The sequence below is a fragment of the Lipotes vexillifer genome, unplaced genomic scaffold (genome assembly GCF_000442215.2).
Source record: "Lipotes vexillifer unplaced genomic scaffold, Lipotes_vexillifer_v1.1 scaffold591, whole genome shotgun sequence".
In the NCBI taxonomy this organism is placed as follows: Eukaryota; Metazoa; Chordata; class Mammalia; order Artiodactyla; family Lipotidae; genus Lipotes; species Lipotes vexillifer.
In genome coordinates, this window is record NW_006791954.1 from 2,364,727 (window position 1) to 2,389,059 (window position 24,333).

The window sequence follows — 24,333 nt, forward strand, 5'->3', positions numbered from 1 at the left end:
AGAAAACTTGAACCCCCTTAGCTTTCATCCTCCAATCTGCCTCCATCTCTCCCACAGCCTTAGGCATCCGCTAACCTACTTTCTGTTTCTATAGATTTTTGCCTATCCTGTATATTTCATGTAAATGGAATTATACAATATGTAGCCCTTGTGACTGGTTTCTTTTGTTTGGTGAAATAATGATTTCAGAGATTTATTTGTATTGTAGCATTTCATTTTTTATTGCTGAGTAATATTCCATTGTATAGATATGCCACATTTTATTTATCTGTTCATCAGTCGATGGACATTTGGGTTTTGTCCACATATTGGCTATTAAGAATAATGCTGCTCAGAAGACCTAACTAGACATTTCTCCAAAGAAGATATACAGGTTGCCAACAAACACATGAAAGGATGCTCAACATCACTAATCATTAGAGAAATGCAAATCAAAACTACAATGAGGTTTCACCTCACACCAGTCAGAATGGCCATCATCAAAAAATCTACAAACAAGAAATGCTGGAGAGGGTGTGGAGAAAAGGGAACCCTCTTGCACTGTTGGTGGGAATGAAAATTTATCCAGCCACTATGGAGAACAGTATGGAGGTTCCTTAAAAAACTAAAAATAGAACTACCATATGACCCAGCAATCCCACTCCTGGGCATATACCCTGAGAAAACCATAATTCAAAAAGAGACATGTACCACAGTGTTCATCGCAGTACTATTTACAATAGCCAGGACATGAAAGCAACCTAAGTGTCCATCAACAGATGAATGGATAAAGAAGATGTGGCACATATGTACAATGGAATATTACTCAGCCATAAAAAGAAACAAAATTGAGTTATTTGTAGTGAGGTGGATGGACCTAGAATCTGTCATACAGAGTGAAGTAAGACAGAAAGAGAAAAACAAATACCGTATGCTAACACATATATATGGAATCTAAAAAAAAAAGAAAAGGTTCTGAAGAACCTAGGGGCAGGACAGGAATAAAGACACAAGACGTAGAGAATGGACTTGAGGACATGGGGAGGGGGAAGGGTAAGCTGGGACGAAGTGAGAGAGTGGCATTTACATATATACACTACCAAATGTAAAATAGATAGCTAATGGGAAGCAGCTGCATAGCACAGGGAGATCAGCCCAGTGCTTTGTGACCACGTAGAGGGGTGGGATAGGGAGGGTGGGAGGGAGATGCAAGAGGGAGGGGATATGGGGATATATGTGTACAAATAGCTGATTCACTTTGTTATACATCAGAAACTAACACAACATTGTAAAGCAATTATACTCCAGTAAAGATGTTTAAAAAAATAATGCTGCTATGAACATTTGTGTACAAGTTTTTGTTTGAACACCTGTTTTCATTTCTCTTGGGTAATATCTAGTAGTGGAATTGCTGGGTCATATGGTAACTCTCTGTTCAGCCTTTTGAGGAACTGCCAGACATTTACAAAATGGTGGCACCATTTTATATTCCCACTGGCAATGTATGAGGGTCGTAATTTCCATCTTCGACAGCCCTTGTTATTGTCCATCTTCTTAACTGTAGCCATCCTAGTGGATGTAAAGTGGTACCTCATTGTGATTCATTTTCCTGGTATCAACTGATGTTGAGCATCTTTTCATTTGTTTATTGGTCATTTGTGTATCTTCTTTGGATAAATGTCTATTTAGATTCTCTGCTTGTTTTAAGATTGGGTTATTTGTCTTTTTATTATTGAGTTGTAAGAGCTTTTTATACTTCTGCATATGTCTCCTATCAGATATATGATTTGCAAAATTTTTCTCACTTTCTTGATAGCACCCTTTGAACCACAATAGTTTTTCATTTTTTTAAAGTCTTTATTGAATTTGTTACAATAATGCTTCTGTTTTATGTTTTGGTGTTTTGGCTGTGAGGCATATGGGATTTTAGCTCCCCGAGTAGGGATCGAATCTGCACCACCTGCATTGGAAGGTGAAGTCTTCCAATAGTTTTTCATTTTTGATGTCCAATTTTTTCTTTTGTTGCTTGTTCTTTTGGCATCATATCTAAGAAACTATTATCTAATCCAAGGTCACAAGGATTTATGCCTATTTTCTTCTAATAGTTTTAGCTTTTACTTTTTATTAACTCAAAATGTAATCCATTTTGAGTTAATTTTTGTATATTGTGTGAGATAAGTGTCCAAGTTCATTTTTTTGCATGTGGATATTCAGTTATTCCAGCACCATTTGTTGAAAAACTATTCTTTTCCATTGAATTGTCTTTGCATCCTTATCAAAAATTTATTGACTATAAATGTGAGGGGTTACTTCTAAATTCCCAATTCTTTTCCTTTGACCTGTGTGTTTGTTTTTATGCCAGTACTGTATTGTCTTGATTACTGTTGCTTTGTAGTAAGTTTTGAAATCAGAAAATGTGAATCCTCCAAAAATTGTTCTTCTTTTTCAAAATTGTTTTGAATATTCTGGGTCTCTTGGATTTCCAAATGAATCATAGGATTAGCTTGTCAATTTCTGAAAAATAGCCAGCTGAGATTTTTATAGAGATTGCATTGAATCTTTAGATTAATATGGAAATATTCCCATATTAATAGCAGTAAGTCTCATATATGAACATGAGATTCTTCCCATTTATTTAGGCCTTTAATTTCTTTCAATAATATTTTGTAGTTCTCAGAGGTTAAGTTTTATACTTCTCTTTCTAAATTTATTCCTAAGTATTTAATTCTGTTTTACGTTATCTTAAATTGAAGTTTCCTAATTTAATTTTCATTTTTTCATTGCTACTATATAGAAATACAACTGATTTTTAAAAATATTTATTTATTGGCTGCACTGGGTCTTCATTGCAGCACACGGGCTTCTCTAGTTGTGGTGTGCGGGCTCCAGAGTGCGCAGGCTCTCTAGGTATGGCTCGCAGGCTTAGTTGCCCTGTGGCATGTGGATCTTAGTTCCCCAACCAGGGATCGAACCCACGTCCCTTGCATTGGAAGGTGGATTCTTAACCACTGGACCACCAGGGAAGTCCCATTACAACTGATTTTTGTGTATTAATCTTGTATCTTGCAAACTTACTGAACTCATTTATTAGACCTAATAGTTTTTCAATGGATTCCTTAGGGTTTTCTTTATACAAGATTATGTCATCTGCAAGTAGAGATAGTTTTACCTCTTCCTTTCTAATTTAGACTCTTTTAATTTCATTTCTTGCATAATTGCCCTGGCCAGCACCAGTACAATGTTAAGTATAAGTGGTGAGAGGAGGCAGCTTGTCTTGCTGCTGATCTTAGAAGCAGGGAGGAAGCATTCAGTTTTTCACTTGTTGACCTAAAACAAACAACCAGTTATTTTACCAGCAGAATGGGTTTATTTGGGAACAGCAAAGACTTGCAATTCAGGACGTGCAATCTATGGTGATCCACAGGCAAATCCAGAGAACAGAAGAGAGGAACTTTCTTTTATAGCGGAGAAGAAGGAGTTGGGAGGGGCTATTATAAACCAAGAGTCCATTGGAGAAAACTGGGAGTTCAAAGTGTTATGGCTTTTCATTGGCTGAGTTGTGTAACAGTCTCTCATTGGCTGGGCTCTTGCAGGGCAAGGAGAAATTTTTCCTTCCTCCTTCTGGGTAGTAAAGTATCAATATTCTTCCTGTTGGAGTTACAAAGGTACATCTCTTCCTATTGGGTCTGCAATTGACATCTATGGGTAGGGCGTGAGCGCTCCCTCTTCTGGTATCCTGACTTACTTAAAATGAGGGTTCTATTTATTAATTTTTACACACCATTGTGATGTTAGTGGGTTTTTTGTAGATGGTCTTTATGAGACTGAGGAAATTTCCTTCTATTCCTAGTTTGTTGAGTGCTTTTTTTATCATGAAGTGCTGTTGAATTTTGTCGAATGCTTTTTCTGCATCTATTGAGATGATCACATGGTCTTTTTCCTTATCCTATTAATATGGTATATTACATTAATTGATAGCATTTATTTTTTACCTTTTAATTCAACTTCTCATTTTTTCATTCTTTAGCCTTTAGAGGAACTTGGAGGAACCTGTTAAATGACATATGCAATAAATGTGATGCAGGTCTTGGAAGTTGATGGTGGTCCTCAGTGAAATTTTTATTTCCTGAACTTCATCAAAAGTACATCTTATACCCCATCAGAAGTTCTGGTAATGGCTACCTAGGATTTTTTTGTTTGGTGTTGTTGAGTGGTGTGAATGTAAAACAAAATTTTAAGTATGCTTATGTAACCCAACTGTATAAATTCATAACATTATCTTGATAGTATATATAATACAGTTTCATATTTTTGGAAGTGGAAAATTCTAACCATGTTATTTATATGCTTTTTAGGGATTATAATTATTTTATGCATAATAAAGTGTATAGCTAGCATTTCTGGCAATTATAATCGTTATCGGTGTATTTTGTCTTTGCAAATTTGTAAATGCCCCCCCAATTTCTTTCAACATAACGTCATTTGTTCCATATTATATATTTCTGTCATGTATAGAAATAATATATAATTATGCTCACATAATTGCAGTTTCCTTCTCTTGGACACATTTTTTCTTTTCCATGTGGGTTCCTTCAATTGGTTGCATTGTCATTTTCATTAATGATGCATCTGTTAATTAATTTTTCTTCTTTGAATGCCTGCCCTTTTTGTTCTTGATTTTGCAGTTCAGCTCTATTTTAAATTTCAGTTCTATTTACTGGTATTTCTCTCTGGCTTCTATTGGCTTGTGACTTGTTTGTAATGTTTACATGTTTATGAAACTGACAGTCCATCCTCTGCCATCGGTGATAATTAATATTTAAATGTTTCTTTAAGATGGTTTAGAAAATAGTTATTTCTTATGGTTAATATATGCATTAGCTTTCTAAATTCATAGCAAGGTCTTGGATTATCAGAAAATGTCATTTACAGGCATATATAAAGTTTTATTTATTTTTTATTCTGGTGAAATATATGTAGCATAAAATTTACCATTTTAACCACTATTAAGTGTACAGCTCTGTGGCATTAATTACATTCCCCTCGTTCTGCAACTTTAAAGTTTTTAAAGAGAAAATAATACCCATTTCTTTGTCCTTCAGATTTTCCTCCTTCTCCGTTAGTACTTTTTCTTTTCCATTGATCAACTTTCCTTTTCTTTTAGATACTGAGGAGTTCCTGGGAGAAGTTTTGCGGAATGAGAACCTTAGTGCTGGTGCAAGGGACAACAGAGACCATATTCTGCGGGGCTTGCAGCAAATCAAAGCTAGGTTTGTATAAACCGGTTCCATTATTCTTCTTCATAAGCTTTAAAACAATTTATAATCAGTAAAATCTACTTTAATTGTATATAGATTAGCAAAGTAAGACACACCTATCATAGTTCTTTATACTTGGTAGAGGCTTAATAAATGTGTACTGAATTGCATTGGAGGTAGGCAGGCATATTTAGGGTAGTTTACCAAAATGGAAATATTTTGATAATTATGTATGTTGAAAAAATTATTCTGCTTTCAGCTTTGGATTGTTATGTTAGTCTTTATTGAACGCTTTTGCAAAGTGTGTGAAAAGCTAAATATTTATGCTTGTCCAAATTACTGAAAGGGAAGATGTTAAGCAGTATGAGGTAATTTTCGTTAGGAGTTTTGGTCTTGATTTTATATCCACATCTCCTTTCCTAATAGAAAACTTAAACTGGACTTATCCAGTTGATTCTCTGAGCATAGTAGAATGTCTTAGTCTCAGACTGATTGGAATATCATGCTCATTAAGTTTTTGGTTTTTTTAATTAAAAGCCCTGACCTAATTTGTACCTTTTAGAATGTGAGCACCTGACAGATGCATACACTTGCTTGATGGTGGAAGAAATAAAAATTTTCCTTTACAATATATTTCCCAACCACCTCTTGCTTGAAATGTGGTAACTGAACGAGAGTTGGGGATAAGAGAGTGTTACTTTACGTGTTTTCCAACTTGGAGGCAATGTGATTCAGAATGTTTGAACTGAGTACTCTTAGTTAAGGGAGAACAACTGCAGGGATATGCCTGGGATTTGTCTTTTTGTTTGTTTTTTTGGCTGCACCGTGTGGGGTTTTAGTTCCCCGCGTTGGGAGCACGGAGTTTTTTTGGTTTTTTTGTTTTTGTTGTTTTTGTTGTTGTTTTTGACTGTGTTGGGTCTTAGTTGCCGCACGCGGGCTTTCTCTAGCTGCAGCGAGCAGTGGCTACTCTTTGTTTTGGTGCGCGGGCTTCCCATTGAGGTGGCCTCTCCTGTTGCGGAGCACGGGCTCCAGGCACATGGGCTTCAGTAGTTGTGGCACGTGGGCTTCAGTAGTTGTGGCTCGTGGGCTCTAGAGTGCAGGCTCAGTAGTTGTGGCACACAGGCTTAGTTGCTCCACGGAATGTGGGATCTTCCCAGACCAGGGATCGAACCTGTGTCCCCTGCATGGGCAGGCAGATTCTTTATCCCCTGCACCACCAGGGAAGCCCGGGAGCACGGAGTCTTAACCACTGGACCACCAGGAAAGTCCTTATACCTGGAATTTAATTTGTGTGGCTGACCAATCTTAGCATCTACTTTAGAAGCCTCATTGAAACTCCTTAGAAGCAAGCAAGGAGTTTTATCCTTTCAAAGGGCACAGCCAGAATATATTCCTTCCAGGAATGTGAGAGAACCTCACAAGATGCCCTGCTGGATCTTAATCGATCTTTCCTGCTGGCTAATTAAACGTCACTTTTACTCAGCAACTGGGGACTGTGTAATTATCAGCCTGGGTTGCCCTGAATAATTGAAACAAACAATGCAAAAGATGGGAGCTTTTTGCAAAATGAGAATATCTATAATTTATGGTAGGCTGGAAGAGTGTTTAAAACAAACTCCCCCATAATGTTACTTTATTAGTAGATAAGTTTAGACTTAGTTGTGTACCTGAAGGCTCAGTTAGTAACTTATAGAATTTTTTATTTTTTTAATACAAAGTTGACCTTTGTATTTTAGGATTATTATAAGGATGGCACGAAGAACAAAGGTAGAATTATTTTCAACTGTATTATAGGGAGAGGGTTGCCCATAATATAATTGTGTATGTTGTATTAATGGTATAAATGGTGATACCGTTTAATGGTGTTAATGATATAAATCTGTGATAAGGAATGTAAAAACAATTTTACTGCATCTGTAGAGACAAATATACAATGAATAGGAATTCTCCTTTCCCATATTTGTACCACAGAACTTGGAAAGGACTAAATTTCAATCTGAAATTGATAATAAAAGGTGATTTCGTGGTGACTCACTGTTATCACTTACATATTACTTCTTAGTCCTCTTTCTAAGTGCATACACACACTCATACACACATACCCATGCTCGCACACATAGAAGCTGTATTTGTTATGAGGTAGAGAGGGTTCCTTGTTCTCAAAGGACTTGCTGTGTGGTTTGTGGGATAGACATTCAGGAAATAATCAGCAGGAGTTTTAGGAAACATCTGCATTGTTGATGGGAGCTTTCTGTTCATTGATTTGTTGCAAGAAAGATGACACTTTATTTAGAATTTCATAATTATCAGATCAGGAGGAAATGAGGAGCCAGAAATTAGATACTGTACAAGAAAATGGAAAAATGAGACTTTCCTTTGGCAAGCTGTTTGAAATTGTCTTACATTTGCCCATTCAATCATCATCCCGTTAATGTAACCCTTGTCTTACTGAATCCTCTTTTTCAGCCACGTTGCATCTATAGCCCCATGTATGGCTGGTTGATGTTATGCCTGTATTGATACCAGCTGGTTTGAAAGCACTGAAAGCTGGTACAATGCCAGCCACATTTACTTTTTTGTGTGGAAGTTGTATCTCTCCCAGAGGCTGGGTGTGAAAAGAAATTTGGAAGTCATCAAACTTGAGAGTTAAATGTATATGGCAAGTTGCCAAGTAACATCAAAAGAATTAAAGTCACTTAAAAAGTTTTATCTTTAGTCATATTAAAGCAATAAAATTTTAGGGGGTTGGTAAATTTGTGGGGGAGGGTAGGAACCTGTATAAAACTATTGATTTGGCACATTACGGCTTATTTGGAAGGTGGGTAAGGAATCTAGCAGGATAACCTGCGAAAGACACTAGATAAATATAAATACCATACATACATATATTCCTCCCCCAACATTCCACTCTATCTTTGTTGTGTCCTCGCTTTAATTCCTTTAATTCTTTCCTCAACACTGTGCTGCTTGAGAATGAAAAGAGTTGAGAGAAGTGAAAATAGCACTGGCTCTGATTCTTGGTAAATTCTAGGGGCTTGGCCCTAATTTTTATGGTGGCTCAGAATTCAGTGCTGTTTGCATGGCTGTGGACTCACTGTAAATCAAAGCATCTGACTCCATCGCGGTTGTTATGTGCCATTTGCCACCCTTCTGTTGCCTAGAGTGACCGACCCCAGGAAATGACAGTTGTGTCGAGTCATGGATGTCCAAGTGCTCATCTGTTTTTCAGTACAGGTAGCTTCACTATTCTCTGTCCTCCCAGACTTAAAATCATATCTGTAGTTCTATCTTCATAGGTTTTTTTTTGCGGGGGGGGCTTAAAAGTGTTACCAATGAAGGATAATGTTTTTCATGTAAGACAAAATAAAAAAAGGATAACGATTTCTGTAAGTCCAAGGAAATGAAGTCCTGTTGTGGTATTTGATGTCCTGAGCTGCTATGTTCATTGCTCTTCTTCACACTGCCTCCTCATTTAAACCTTCTCCCTAAAACTAACGGCTTTCACTGAGCTCTTTAGAGAATGATCAGGATAAAAGCCAGGCAGAGGCTCCTGCTGTTTTATTATGGTGGTCACTGCAGTACCAGTGCCAGCTGTGAGACACCTGGAATGAAGCAGACTTGATCTACACTCAGACGTTTGATGGCATTCTTATGCATTTGCAGAAACAGTTGAGCATTTCTTAAGTTTGATTCAGGGGAGGCCATCTGACAGCAAGAATACATTGAGAGTCAGGGGCGGGATGAAGAAAATAGAATATTTTTATTACGGAGGTAGGAATAAATTCTCTCTTGATGACTCGTTTTGGAACAGCTAGTCGTTTATGCTCACCGTTGGAAGTGACAGCCAGAGCCAATGGAAACAAACTGGGAGTATTGTTTCCTTTCGTGAAATTTAAAGGAGTTCCAAAAAGAGACAGGTAGATTAGTAGCATATTGAAATGGAAAGAAATAACTGTGTAACAGGATTAGAGCACAAAACCCACAAAACCAGGACTTTTAAAGTACAGACTGAAAGAATATCTCGAACATGTCTCATTGTGGGTGGTTAGCATATAGCTCTGCATGAAACATGATACATTGGTAAAAATATAAAAATAATTCCAGTTCTCTTTGGGAGTTTCAAGTTTTTCTTGTCAGCTTAACATGGATTTAGCTTTAAAACAGGATTTAGTTTAAGAATATTTTGTTCTTGTGTCTTTGTATTGTAGGAAGAAAGACAAGGAGTTAGTCCAATATAACTCTTGGGAGCAAGATTTTCGAAGGGGTAGACTAAATATCATTACCATTAATTACACAGAGAGTGTTACTTTTCCCAAGTGCTGGTTATTGAGCTAAAAAGCCCCAAACAAAAAACATTCAAATGAAGTGTGCTTATCATGAGAAGAAATGTGGAATGTGTTGTTGGTACATCTATGTTACAAGTTTAAATATTTGCTTATAACATCTCTTTCTGTTGTTCATTTTGCTACACTGGAGTTTCAGTGCCAACACAGAAAAAAAAAAAAAAAAAGAGTAGTAGGTGCTTGTGCAATCCATCTGAGTTTAAAGAGCTTTGAAAAGGCTCAGAAATCATAGCAATAATTTGACCACATCTTGAAGGTTAAAAATTCATTTCTTCCTTTTTCAGTCCTATCTCTGCCTCTCATCCTTAACCAAGAAAGAAAACAAAAACCTGAAATAACGTCAGGGCTTTAAACTGATCAATTATATGCCAAATTCCTGTACTAGTTTTCTGTTAATTAGTGAGTGCATGTTGAGATTTCACAATCGTGTTAAAGATTTTTGGAGATATACTTACACTGGGGGTAGTGAGGGGTTATATTTTTTGCACTTTTAGTCTGAAATGCTCTACAGGAGAGACTGATATAATAATACCTGCTGTTGGTCTCTTGGCTTAACCTGGAAAGGAAGATCATTGTATTATATGTTCTTTCATAGCAAGTCTCCTGTACTTTCAAAGCAGCCTTGAAATGTGTAACTCTCCTTTTAATTTTATGATGATGATTATTTTGTTTATTCTTTCACTTATGCAGGTATCTTGGATTTAGTACCAGCTTTAAGATTAAATTGATCCATTTTTGTTTTCTTCTACACTGGGCTATTATGGTGGTATTAGTGCACAGAAGGCTCTCCCTTTGGTCATCCCATAAAATAAATATTTTATATATAAGTAACTGTGATGTATAGTTTTTTAGTAAGTGGGTTTTTTTTTTAAAAAAAAGCTTGTTCCTTTCAAACGTTTTTATTAAAAATTCCCAGTACTGTACTTATTAAACAGAATAAAATGTTCTATCTAGAGTGAAAGGAGTTTTGAAATGAGACCTGGGAGGCAGGCAGATAACTGAGCTTACACCCTTTAGGTTGGACTGACCCATTAGAATAATAAGCTGAGCACTACTCTTTAGCCATATAGTTAGGTTGCTGAAATTTGCTTTACTCCTGATAGAATTATAGACATCATTAACACTTGGGCACATTCCTGTTATCTACTCAAAATGGATTTGTCTTGGAAGGTCTCAGAAAATCCTCGGTGTCAATTTTTTAATACTAGAAGATTTTCTATCTGTCTGTAAATGGGGGCTCTTAATTCATACATTGTGTGAAAAGATCATTTATATGAAATTATTGTCTTCATTTTACCACTGTTTACTTTGGCCTTGATTTTAAGTCTCATTTGATCTGGAGCTAGTCTTTTGTCCCAGTGCTGTATTATTTTCTCTGCTTATAGAAAGCCGCTGGAAAAAAATGGCTCTCTGTATTCATCTTATTTGTGGATCTCCAGAAACTTGTGGCGTGAGGCCTTCCTGGTTGTGGTTTTCTCTTATTTGCTTGTTTTCTCTTATTGCTGTTATAGATCCATTCTGTATCCACTTCCTGTGTTACACTGAAACTGGAGCAAAGGGAAGAGAAATGCAAGAGCACTGGGTCAGCTGTCAGGAGCCAAACTCTTTGTTCTGTTTTTTCTATAACATTGACTGATTCAACTGAAAATTCTCCTAACCATGGTCTTGTGTTTTCTTTTCAAGTTGCCTCCCCCAAAATGTTGTTTGGAATTATTTTTTTTTCCCAATGTTACAAAAATGCAAACATTACCAACCAAACCTCGAAACCTCTATTTGATTTCTTTTATGGTATCACTATGATTTTTCTTGTTTTTTAATTTGCAAAATGATGCAGGAAATTTCATTTCCTTGGGATTTAATTTTATTTCATGATTCTGTTGCAAATGAGTTGGGCCTAAAGTGGGTTTTTATAACCACACTATGTGAATCATTTCTTCTCTGGAAGCCAGATCTTCTCTCCCACTGTGTAGCCTCATCTAGTCTCCCTGAAGTGCAGTGCTAGCAGGGTTGATAATGAAATGCGGTCCTTCTTATTACGCTCAGCAAAGGGCTCAGAGAAGATGGGAAAAAAATCAATCCCACAGGAACTTCTTGAGTGCTAGATATCCATATTCAACCCCCATGCATTTAAAATGGAAATGAGATATCTTAGGGTTTTCGTTTTTGATTTACACAAGATGTCACTGCCTCCTTGGCAATGGGAATATTTTACAGACCAACTGCTGACCTATTTGGGAAGATCTCAGCCTGTCGCCCCAGGTCCAATGTAGTTTCTTCATATTTCTTTCGAAACTCTCAGCAGTGCTTTGCAGCAGCTTTGATTCTTCAGGCTTCAAAGGATGCCCCTTCCAGGGCCAATCTTCCAAAAGAAAAAAAAAATCAGTGTAGGGGAACAAGCAGCTCATAAAGGAAGGGGCAGCTATCCCTGTGGCAGCTCTTACTGTAGTTAATTAATAGTGAGTTTACAAGCCAGTAATACTACGGCTTTGCAAAGCCAAGAAAATTCCAATGTGATGCTAGTGCTTTGTTATGAAATTCCCACTTGGAGTGACTCAGTCTTCAATAACCGAGCCTCAAATGGTTTTATCATGGATACAGTGTGGCTTATATAAGATGCATTATCATTAAATGCTCAAACTCAAGATCCCTCCTGAGTTTGAGCCTTGTTGAGTTCTCATTATAATTTACAGAAAACTTTATGCCCACATAAAGTTGGATAATCTCCAATAAGCTATTTCTCTAAGTTATATTAGTTGGTATCTCTCATTTGTGAATTCTGCCATAACCACAAGGTCCACTTTACAATTTGGTAATCAAGATTTTATACCATGTCAACCAAGTGCCTTTGTTCTTTTGTTGATGAGAGAACTGAGATACAAGAAATTACTCAAAGTAGGAGAATTAATAAAAGATTAGGATTTAGAATGTAGAATTTCTAATTGGTTGCATAGTTTACTTAGCCAAGCCATTACAAAAAAAAAAAAAAAGAGGAATTGGCATCTTTCAAAAGCTTATTGGTTTAAAGGAACTGCAAGTAAATATTGAAGTTTAGTTAATTATATACACATTCTAGAGTGTAGCAATGTCTGCAGTTTATTTTGGAATGCATCAAAAACAAGATGGATGGCGACAGATGAGTGGATAAAGAAGATGTGGCACTTATATACAGTGGAATATTACTCAGCCATAAAGAGAAATGAAATTGAGTTATTTGTAGTGAGGTGGATGGACCTAGAGTCTGTCATACAGAGTGAAGTAAGACAGAAAGAGAAAAACAAATACTGTATGCTAACACGTATATATGGAATTTAAAAAAAAAAGATGGTTCTGAAGAACCTAGGGACAGGACAGGAATAAAGACACAGATGTAGAGAATGGACTTGAGGACACGGGGAGGGGGAAGGGTAAGCTGGGATGAAGTGAGAGAGTGGCATTGACATATATACACTACCAAATGTAAGATAGATAGCTAGTGGGAAGCAGCTGCATAGCACAGGGATATCATCCCAGTGCTTTGTGACCACCTAGAGGGGTGGGATAGGGAGGATGGGAGGGAGATGCAAGAGGGAGGGGGTATGGGGATATATGTATATGTATAGCTGATTCACTTTGTTATACAGCAACAACTAACACAACAATGTAAAGCAATTTTACTCCAATAAAGATGTTTTAAAATATAGATATAGATATAAACAACAACAAAAAAGATGGATGGATGGATAAGTGACAAAACAAATATAACAAAATGTGAATCATAGAGTCTAGGTTGTGGGTATACACATATATGGGTGTTCTTTCACCTTTTATGCATATTTGAAACATTTTATAATATGTCTCAAAAAACATTATTTGTTTCACTTTGCAGTTCAGAAACCATGGACTTCATTCCCCATTGTTTCAGAAAACCATAGACTTCCTCAATTTGGAAATGTAATAAACATGTTTGTGATTTTTTAGGATGATAATTTGCTGAGAATAACTTTATTATTTCTGGATGGTAATAGACTAAGGGATAATCTTCCAGTTTGTTATTTCTGACATTACTAACTTTAAGTATCTAACTTTTATACTTCTTTAAAACTTCCAGGCCAGCAATTATTGAGAGCTGAAATTCAATTCAAACATTCTGCCCAGGAGATCCTGAAATTTTGATCTTTTTTAAGGAAAGGCAATTTCTGACTTTTCTCATAAATTTGATAAAAGGAAAGCTAATATGAGACTGGTAGTCCAGTAGGAAATGGAACTCAATTTTACATTTTAAAAATCATTTTATGGTATTAAAAATGACAGAGGTTAGAAACAAAGCTCTTATTCTTTTATTGAACTAGAATTGAAAGTGGCAGAAAATCATTTTGGCCCTGGTGCAGTAAATGTTATCACTAAAACATGTTCAGGGGATATTAGGACAGTCTCTCAAGCACGAGAGACAGAAGTTCACAGAACAAGAACTGCTTTTTCTGTCCTTATCTTGAAATTATTTGATGTACAGGAGATGAAGGTATCTTAGCTCTAAGAGGACGGGTGATGGAGTATGTGTTGAAAATGATAATGTCTCCATTCTGGAGAGAGGTGAAATGGAGAGAATGTGGTGGGGATGGGTGTCTCAGCAGTGACAGACACGATGGAGGGAGTTCACAGGGACAGGAGGGCCACCACCTGAACCAGCCCCAGGGCTGAGGAGTCTGGAACCGGAGAAAATTATACTTGTGCAAAATTGTGAGCTGACGATGAAAATGGTAAGAAAGCAAGCAATGCTATTCGTTAAAAGTACTGTTTGGAGATTTTATTTAACAGGGAGATTAAACTGGAGCTGTCAGCAGCTACTTTATTTTGAGAATCTGGTAGGAGAGAAATTTTAAGTCCATTTGGGGAAAACCAATCATTTTTGAGTGTGCAGTGTGATTATTCTTTAAAATTTTGTGTAAATGGAGCAGCTTGGTAGGCATATGTTTGCTGATCCTATAATGATTAAAATTCAGAATAAGTAAGACTTGTGAAATTGAGTTTTCAGGTTCCAGCCAGTGTTCTATACTGCCATATGGCATAACTAGAATTAATTGCCGCTCCCAGTCTCTTTATTCTTTTACTGAATATCTAGGTGCCCTGTTTGAAATAGTAGAGGTTCCGCAAAAGTATTTGATCAGGAGATAGATGTTTGGCACATTCATGAAAACGGTGTGTGTAGCTAATAGTTGCTTAGAAGAAAAAGCTTTTTGTAAGGTTTTCTACCCTACCCCCCTTTTTTATTAGGGAAAAAAAAAAGGATGGATAAGAGAGTTAGCAAGGAAAAGAAAAGAGGAAAAATTCTTAGGACTTCATAGGTCAGTGTAAATGGAAAAGGTAAAGCAAGAAATCTTCTTTGCTGGAGTCTTAGCTTCTTGATACTCCAGGAGTGGCCCGTGGACCAGCAACATCAGCATCACCTGGAAAGCTGTTAGAAATGTAGAATCTCAGGCTCCACTGAATCAGACCCACTGGATCAGAATCTGCATTTTACTAAGATCCCAAGATTATTTGTATGCACATAAACATTTGAGAAGCACTACTCTACCACTTACCACTTTTAAGTTCATTTTAAATTCAATTTCCTAAAACTCAGAATACATATTTCTGGCGATTATAACTCCTTAAAGGCATGGATGTTCATTTAAAAAAAAAAAGGTCTGTAATGGTACTGGTATGTGATATGAGCTCAATAACGTGAGTTGAATGAATGGGGGAAAACTGTTATAAATATGTTCTCCAGGCCTAGGCTAAACACTAGAACAAGAGACCCTCTATATTATGAAAGTTACTGTTCAGTAGCCAACCCCACATATTCTTTTCCAGAAATAGGATACTTTCTTTTTATTGAGCATTAGGGGATACAGAGCCATTTGTAAAAACGGTGTCCATCTCTTCAAACGTCTCATGTGATGACATTTCTCTAACAGTCTGTGGTATAAGGTTACAAGGCTGCTGATCATGTATTGGAGTTCTGTTGGAGCATGGGTGCCAGTCATTCCAGCCATGATCCATCGAAAGCCCTCTGCCTTTGGTCATCATCCTTTCTATAAAGCTTTGCACTTCCTTGTCTCCACCATCTCATCTTTCCTGAGCTCTTCTCTTCTAATCCTTTCCCCTGTGTTTCCTAGAATCCATGTTCTACTATAATCAAGTTCCATGATATCCTCAACCTCTTTTCTCCATCCCTGCCCAAGTAAAACATGGTTCTTTTTCAGGACACTGTTTTGCTTGCAGTCATTTTAAATAGAACTTGCTCATTTTCCAGAAGTGCTGTTGGCAACCTTCAAGCTCCTTGCTGTCACTTCTAGACTCTTACTGTACAATCTTATCCCACACCTCTTCCCTTTTGAGATTTGTCTACATGGCTTTACAATTCTCTGTCATCTTTTGAGTTCAGAGTCTTCCCTCACACTATTTGAGGACTGAGGCTATGACTCACAGTTGTCATCTTCACTCCACTATTACCACTGCCCCCCAGAGACCTTCTCTTTCTCAAATTTAGCTTTGGTCTCCTGATTACATCTCTCCATTCATCATATAAATATGCTCAAATCTCTCCTAATACTAAGAAAAACATTACATCCTACACAGTGATTCCCTCTCTAGCTACTGTCCTGTATCTCTTTTTTTACAGACACACTTCTTGAAATGGAAGCCTAGACAAGCCATTTCTGGTTTCTTCTTCTCTGGCCGCTCTTCAGTCCCCTATAATCTAGTCTCTGCTCCTATCATGTTATTCTTGACAAAGTACCAGTAACTTGCTAATTGCTACATCCAGGTGACGCTGTTCAATCTTCGTCTTATTTGGTCTCTCTGCAGCATGTGACACTCTTGATAGCTTCCTTCTCCTCAAAAAGTAAAAAACAAGCAAATAAAAACAACAAAAACAAACAAAATATCTCTCCCTCCATTTGTCCCCATGATAATAGTCTCTCCTGGTTTTCCTTCTTCCTTGCATTTGTACTCTGATTTTAGGCTCTGGCTTGAGCTTGTTTTTCTATGCTGCCCTCTTCACTGCTGTCCCTCAGGCTTCCCTCTTTTCTCACCACATTCATTGTAGGCAGTTGCATGCATGTCCGTAACTCTACAACTTCCCCTGTACGTGGATGACTCCTAATTCTACAGCTCAACTGCACTTCTGTCTCCAAGGCACCATACAGCATATTGGACAGCTCCTTTTGGGTGTCTTATTGATATCCTAAACTTCACAAAGCTGGGGCAGACCCTGCTGGATGCTTACCCAGCAGCCACCCTCCATTCTTCCTGGACAACAGAACCCCACCAGCCCAGGGATGACTTATGATCTGAAAGCCATTCTGCTTTGCCAGTGGTTGGTCTAGGGTTTACATAAGATATAGTTTTGGCCAAAGAAATATAAGGAGAAAACTTCTGATAGCCTCTCACAGGACAGTCTTATGCTTGGGAGACCAAAAAAAAAAAAAAAAAAAAAAAAACATTGAAATGCAGTAGCCACCTTAAGACATTACTGTGCTCTAAGGTGTTAGAGCAGAAATAAGGGAAGGGCCTAGGTCCTTCATGCCACTGTTGGGCCTCTGCATCAACCGTGGAATCACTTGTCTCCAGACTTTTTGTTTTGAAGGAGAAATGAACTACTTATTTAAGCCTCTGCCAGTGAGGTCTCCTGTTACTTGTAGCCAGAAGAATCCTAACTGATGGAGTGTCCAGAACTGAGCTCATTATTTTATATTCTTCTCACCCCTAAAGTCTATTTCTGCTTTCACTAGGTCCTGGCCCCCAAGGCAGAATCCTGGAAGTCATTCCTGCCTCCTCTCTCTTCACTCCCCAAACCGTCAACAAGTCTTATCGATTCTTCATCCTAAACCTCTCTTCTCCTTTCTATTCCCTTTGTCACTGGCTAAACTTTAGCCCTCATAAAGTCTTACTCAGAGCTCTGCAAAATTCTCTTTTCTGGTTCTCTGCTTCAAGGTTCTCCCTGTTCCAGTTTATTCTGCTCCTCCATTCTGTTGAAAGGGCAAACGTAAAAAAAGAAGAGAATTTAATCATTTATGCTATAGAAGATGTATTGATGTAGAATAAGATATACTGTAAGTGAAAAAATTGGTTGTGTATATTTTTTTTTTCAAAAAAATGCCTGAAAAATTACTCCAAAATGTTAATGATAGTAATTTCTGGAAAGTAGAGTTTCAGTGATTTTTAATTTCTCCTTTTTATTTACCTGTATTTTTCAACTCTCCACAGTGAATGTGTATTTAATCCTAAGTCACTGATATCAGAGCCTTTCCTTTTTTAAAAAGAGGCAGGGATTTAAGAGCCAAAGAGTATTTGTTTCCAGGTGGGAAAGGAGTTAGCATTGCAGGGAAAAGAGATGTGGAAGGAGGAAATTAGGCTTTAATTGTAGCCTTGGGTCACTTCTATGCAAATAAACAGCCGTACTTGGAGTGTTTTTACTCTGTGCCTAAGTGCGCGCGCATGCGCGCGCACACACACACACACACACACACACACACACACACACACACACAGGAAAGTAAAATTATTTTTGAGCGATATGAAATACAGCAGTCTTTTGAGTAATTTATGATGATTTTTCTAGAATATGTTTTTTTTAAAGGAAGGTCATTCTCAAGGTCTTCATTAGATGAGGTATCACTGACCAGGAGCAACTTCCATTTCTTAAATATTATCTTTCTGAGCTGCACTGAACTGACACAGGATTATCTACACTCTGTGACTATTTAGTAACATTTGTATTTGTGGGACTAGCTTTCCAAAGTGATGGTGCTTGAGTAAACCATTCACTTCCTCCTTCTCAAAACATCAGTCACCATGATGGATTTTCATGTTGGTCGTGAAGAGAAATAGAATTAACTAAGAGCAGGGTGAGGATTACAAGCCGGAAACAGTTAATTTACTTAACAAATATGTATTGGGTATTTGTTTACTCTTTGCTGGGCATAATGCCAGGTGATCAAGACAGTGTCACGGAAGATATATCCCTGTTTTTCAAGAAGTTCTTGGACCAGTGAGGGCCAGACTCATGAACAGAGCCAGCACGGAGCCCACTGCCCACGGGTGTCTTCTCTAGACAGTCTGAAGTGTTCGGTTTCAATTTGTTACATACCTGGAGTTTCACCATTTAGAGATTCATTTGGGCTCATAGTCCTCTTTTAAAATATAAATTCACCTGGAGGGTTAAGGGGTTTTTGATTGTACATTCAGGTGCACTAGCCCTATTTAATGATTTCCTTCTAACTTTTGGCTTAGATGATTGTGCTGAGGAAATTAAGTTTGTTGAACCTCTGTTATGGGCAATTCACAGTGCTAGGTACACTGAGTTTTATAAAGTTAACAGAGGATCCTTTTCCTCAGAAAGAATGAGGGCTTTAGAGGCTCTTGCCTCTGCAACTGAAGAATAACAGTCACAGCTAACATTCATTACATAATTATCCTGTGCCAGGCCCAGTGTCAAAGGGCTTTACACACATTATCTCATTTAATCCTCACAACAGGTGAGAGGTGAATACTATAATAATCCCCATTTTAGCAGATGAGAAAACTCAGGTTCAGAGAGGTAATCAACTTGCTCAAGGTTATACAGCTGTTAGGTTTTGGAATTGGGATTTGAGCCCAGGCAGTATGATTGTTTGGCCAGCACTCTTACTGAGGCTCGATTTCTTCATAACAAGTGAATACTTCACTCATTCACCAAATGTTTATTCAGCATCCACGGTGTGCAAAGCATTTTTTGGTGAATATGACAGTTTCCAGTCCTCCTGGAAATTATTTTTGAGCAGGATAAACTGAGTAATTATACAATACACCCACTTTGTAGGATTGTTGTTATGCATAAAAAAGTGCCTAATACAAGGCATGTTACATTGTAGATACACAAAAAATATTCCCAAGAAATTTACAACCCAATGGGAAAGATATAAAAGTATGCAGAAATAACTGCAGTTCAAGATATATTGTGGCTAACACTTTAGAAGAGGTGCCCACAGATTGTACTGTGAGATCCCAGAAAAAGAAATTACTTCTGGTTGGTGGGCTATGAGAAACCTTCATGAATGAGATGGCATCATGTCTTGGCTTTGGGTTTGAAAGGGATGGATGTTTGGTCAGATATATTGCACACAAAAATAGCATGCGCAAAGAAACTGAGGAGATAAAAGTTTAGCCATGTTTGGGAACCAAAGGGTAATTCTGTTTGTTAGGTATAAGGGAGTAATGAGAGATAGGATGGAACCAAATCATGGAAATGGGAGTTTTGACTGGATTTGGGGAGAAGAGGTACCTGAGGAGAGTAAATCATGGGACAGGCATGGGTAAGCTGATTCTTTAATAGGGAATTTTAGATAATCACGTGGGTTCTTGGTACCTGGGCTGAGGCCACTGGGAGACAGGAGATGGTTGCAAAGGGAGAGAGGATAAGGATGTCATAGGTTGCCTATGTTTATTCTCTATGCCCAGCAAAGGAAGACATCTTTCTTTCTTCCCAGTATCTCTTGCTTTGAGCTCATATTTATATCCTTTGTTCCATAGCTGCCTTTGGTTTATTATGAGCTTTTGTGGATAACCAGATAATCTAACCACTTTTCAGAAATTTACGTCAATGGGAAAATACATTCTAAATGGCTGACTTTATGCTTCAACTTTTGAAATGTGACTGGTTTGTAAATTAAAGATTGTATTTACTATATCTCAGATTTATTAACAAGATTTAATTGTTTTTTTTTAAAAGCATATCCAGAAAACTTAACATCATCTTTTACTTTGTTTCTTTACGAAAATGCATTTCAAGGTCCAAACAACTGGAAATGAATTTTGGAATACACTCTATACTTGAGCTGAGGGCTGCCTGTCTATAATTCCCTTAACAGGAAACCATTTATAAAATACCCATATCCTTTATAGTGTTCTACAGACTTGCCCCATCATGTGAATTACCTAGGGATCTTGTTAAAAATACAGACTTCTAGGTCACTACCCTGGACATGCTAATTTAGTAGGTCTGGTGTGAACATTGGGGAATTCGTGTTTCAATTAGGGTTCCAGAAGATTCTAAAATCAGACAAGTATGTGTAAAAGTCTCTATTAGAGGACACTATTTTTGTTTGGTAAGTAGCTACTTTGGTTTTAAACTGTATTTTAACAGGGGAACAAAGGAAGAAGGATTTGACTGGAAGTGTGAGTAGGCGGTTGGTTTGGGTGGTAAGGAGGGTCCCCCAATATGACTGGGGATGGCTGACAGGAAAATCTTATCAGCAGGGTTTAGGGCCAGCCAGTAGCTGACAACATTTCAACCTAATTAGCTTCTAGGATGAGGGATGGAGATATGGTCAGAACAAATAGTCTTGGTCCTTTCCTTGTCCTGATGTTTGCCCGCTGTCTTAAGTGCTTCCCTGTGGCCTGGCAACATCTGGAGACATTTTTGATGCTGGAGAATCCCTTGAAGTGGGACAGAACCACTGTCCTGGGATTGACTAGTTGTTGTGGTTGAACTGCTGGTGACCCCTGACCTGTATTGATACAGCAGTAGAACTGGTCACATAGTCATTAGCCTTTAGATCTAAATCACTTCCCTACTTTATGATTTGGATAACTGGATACCTTACGTAAGGGTTTAACTATGGCTGCTGTAAGTACTGTACAAAGAAATAAATGGGAAAGAATGATATTTTAGCATAGAATCTTGTACAATTAGAAAAAAAAAGTCAAGTTGAGGGCAAAACTGAAATAATTTTAAAATGACTTCTGAATTTTTGTGTACATCTCAGTTCTTAACTGGAAGGAAGTGTACACTTAAGGATAGGAGGATTTTTTTTTAAATTTCAGTAATGCATTGTAGCTCTTAGAGTGGTTACCAGTAGAAGCCTGCTTTCTAGATTCTGTTTTTATATATTTATTCAAATTTTGGTGCAGTGTGAATGAGTGAAATAATATTATGTCTTTAATTAGAATTCTGTTATTTTTCAATTAATCTGTGTCAGTAGCTTTAGCGTTTGTATTAAATCTTCATTTGGATGAAGGTTTTAGTTTAACAAAGTTTACTTATTTTTATCTTTCTCTTCTTCCTTTTCTTCCCTTCCTTTGATTTCTTTTTTCCCCCTCTTACCTTTGTGTGAATAATTTAGAGGAAAAGGAGGATACCTCTCCCTATCTTATTTGGGATAAAATCCACACTCCATAGCATTGCTTAGAGAGCCTTGCCTTCTGCCTGCCTCTCCAACCTTGTCTCCACCCCTCCCTGAAATGTACTCTGTGCTCTACTCATGCTGAACTCAGACGGCGCTTCTGCTTCTCACCTTTGTTCACTTATTTAGCAAGCTCTGTGCTACTGCCCGTTGAGGGCTTAGTGACATAGAGAGACAAGAAGCTTGTGGTGCAGTACACAGATGCTGCTGAGGGGAGTGCACGTATGTGCTGGGGGAGCACCTAACACAGGAGGCTGAGCTGAGCCTTGAAGGACCATCAAGGGTTCACTAGGAGAGGAAGGGGCCTGAAGGGGAAAGTGTGCCAGCAGAGAGAGCTGCGACATGTAAGAGCAGAAGCATGAGCAGAGCAGGGCAGGACCAGGCTGGGGTAAGCCACTGAAGGATTTCAAGCAGGGGAATGTTAAGACTTGGCTTTGCACGTTGTTAGGTTGTTAGAATAATGATGGTGCCAATGACATAACAGTTGAGATTTATTGAAGGCTGCCAGGTGCCAGGCCTAATGCTCAGTTCTCTGTGTGTATCATCTCAGTTAATCCTCCCAAGAACCATACAAGACAGGTATGGTTATTATTTATATTTTAAAGATGAGGAAACTGAGGCTGTAGGTACAGTCTCACAGCTAGAAGATGAAGATGCTGGGACTCCAACCCAGACGTGTCTGCAGAGCCTTTGCTCTTCACGGTCACTGCACTTCTTTCTCCATCAGCACTGGGGGGAATGGGTCAGAGAGGAGCAAGGTGGCAGGTAGATCACTTGGGACATGGTTGTATTGATCTGGGTGAGGCATTTTGAGGACTTGAGTGAATTCAATGCCCGTAGAGAGGGAGAGGAGATAGATTAAAAATATATGAAGGGAGTAGAATCTCCAGGTCTTTGTGAATGATGGGATGTACATAGAATAGAGAAAGAGGTAAAGGATGATTCCTAAGTTTCAGTTGGGTAGATGAAGTTGTCAGCCATTGAAACAGGGAACATGAGATAGGAGAGGTTTGGGACTTTGGGGACAAAGAACAGTCCTGAGAAGAAGAGTAGAGTAATGATATCTCCTGTTTTTGAATATTTTAATTGATTGTTAAAAGTATTTAATGTGTACAGATGTTATAGTCTAGTCTTGGGCCTTTGGTTTCTTCCCTGGCCAGCCCAAGCTCCATGGCGTGCCCCTCCAGTCTTCTCTTACTCTCTTGTCCTTTCATCCTACAAGCCTAGAAAAGTTCTAACCTTGGATCAATTAAACTGTCCACTTTTTCTGATCTTATACCTGGGCAGATAATCAGTGCTGGAGAAAAATTACACAGTTGGACTGCTGCCACAGTAAATCTTAGTCTCCAACCTCAGCTCACCCCTTAATGATGCCTGGCAGTTATTTCACATGCCCCATATCAGCAACCTTTCCAATTTTCCTCAGTATTCTTCCCCCTCAAATCTTCAGCAGTCTTTACCTTATCATATCCCCTCTCACTCTTGCATGACATTATAGCCTGTTTCACAAGATAAAACAAAAACTTTCAGGTTGGAACCCACTCAGAATCCTGCCCTGCCCCCTCCTCAAACATGTCTGCTTTGGGCCTCTGCCACCTGCTCTGATGGGCCTGGCCCCCCCTGCCTGGCCTCCCTCTGCATCCTGGGCCTGGCCTCTCGGTGACCCTTCTCCCCCCGCTCCCCCCCACCACCACCGCCAGCCATCTTCCAATATCCAACCCCAGATCCACCCCCAGCAACTTTCATCTCTAGGCAGTAAGATGGGTTCTGGAATTACCCAGACCTGGGTTCTTCTGGCTCCAAGTTTTACCTTGGGTGTGTTTTGGGTCAATCACACCACTTTTGCACAATTTTGCATAATTCCAGCCAAACTGGCCCACAGTTTAGGCTTTCTGTCCTCTCAGTTCCTCACAGAGTGTCTGGCAAATAGTGGAGATTTATTACTGTGTGGGAGTATTCATAACTTGAGATATAGGTATGTTGACATGTTAATGTTCACAAATCCACACTGCCTGGAGGAGCCCTAGGAACTAGTCCAGCTTAAAAATTTTGTGTAACATTTGCTCTCAGGTGAATAAAGTGACCATGTTCATAACAAGAAAAATATCAAAGGAATTTTCAAATGAATATCATGTTTTTGAACCTGTTCCTGATTCTGCACAAGATAAACTGTGATAGCTCCACAATGTGGATTTTTAAACTCTTATGGTGCAATCAGATAACCTCTCCATGCTTCGTTTTTCTCATCTGTAAAGTGAGGGGCCGGGTTAAATGACCTTCGATGTCCTTCCGGCTGTAAAATTCAATGAGTATATGGTCCTCAGTCACAGAGTCATACAGTTATCAGTTATTCATCAATCAGATAACTAAGAGTCTCAGTGGTCTAAGGGTAGCTATTAACCTGAAGTAAGCAAAAAATAAAACAAGTTAGGTTCTGGAATGAAGTTGGGTCATTTGTAGAGACGTGGATGGGCCTAGAGAGTGTCATACAGAGTGAAGTAAGTCAGAAAGAAAAATATCCTATAATAATGCATATATGTGGAATCTAGAAAAATGGTAGAGGTGATCTTA

General features: G+C 38.2%; 1 protein-coding gene across 1 annotated transcript in view; it reads left to right on the forward strand.

Annotated features, from left to right (window-relative positions):
* Window positions 1–5,149: 5,149 nt before the first annotated feature.
* Window positions 5,150–24,333, forward strand: part of SKAP1 (src kinase associated phosphoprotein 1) — a 242,398-nt gene continuing 223,214 nt past the window's right edge. Inside the window, exon 1 of the mRNA XM_007465111.1 lies at window positions 5,150–5,249. The gene's annotated coding sequence lies outside the window, so the exon portion shown is untranslated. The remainder of the gene's footprint in view (window positions 5,250–24,333) is intronic.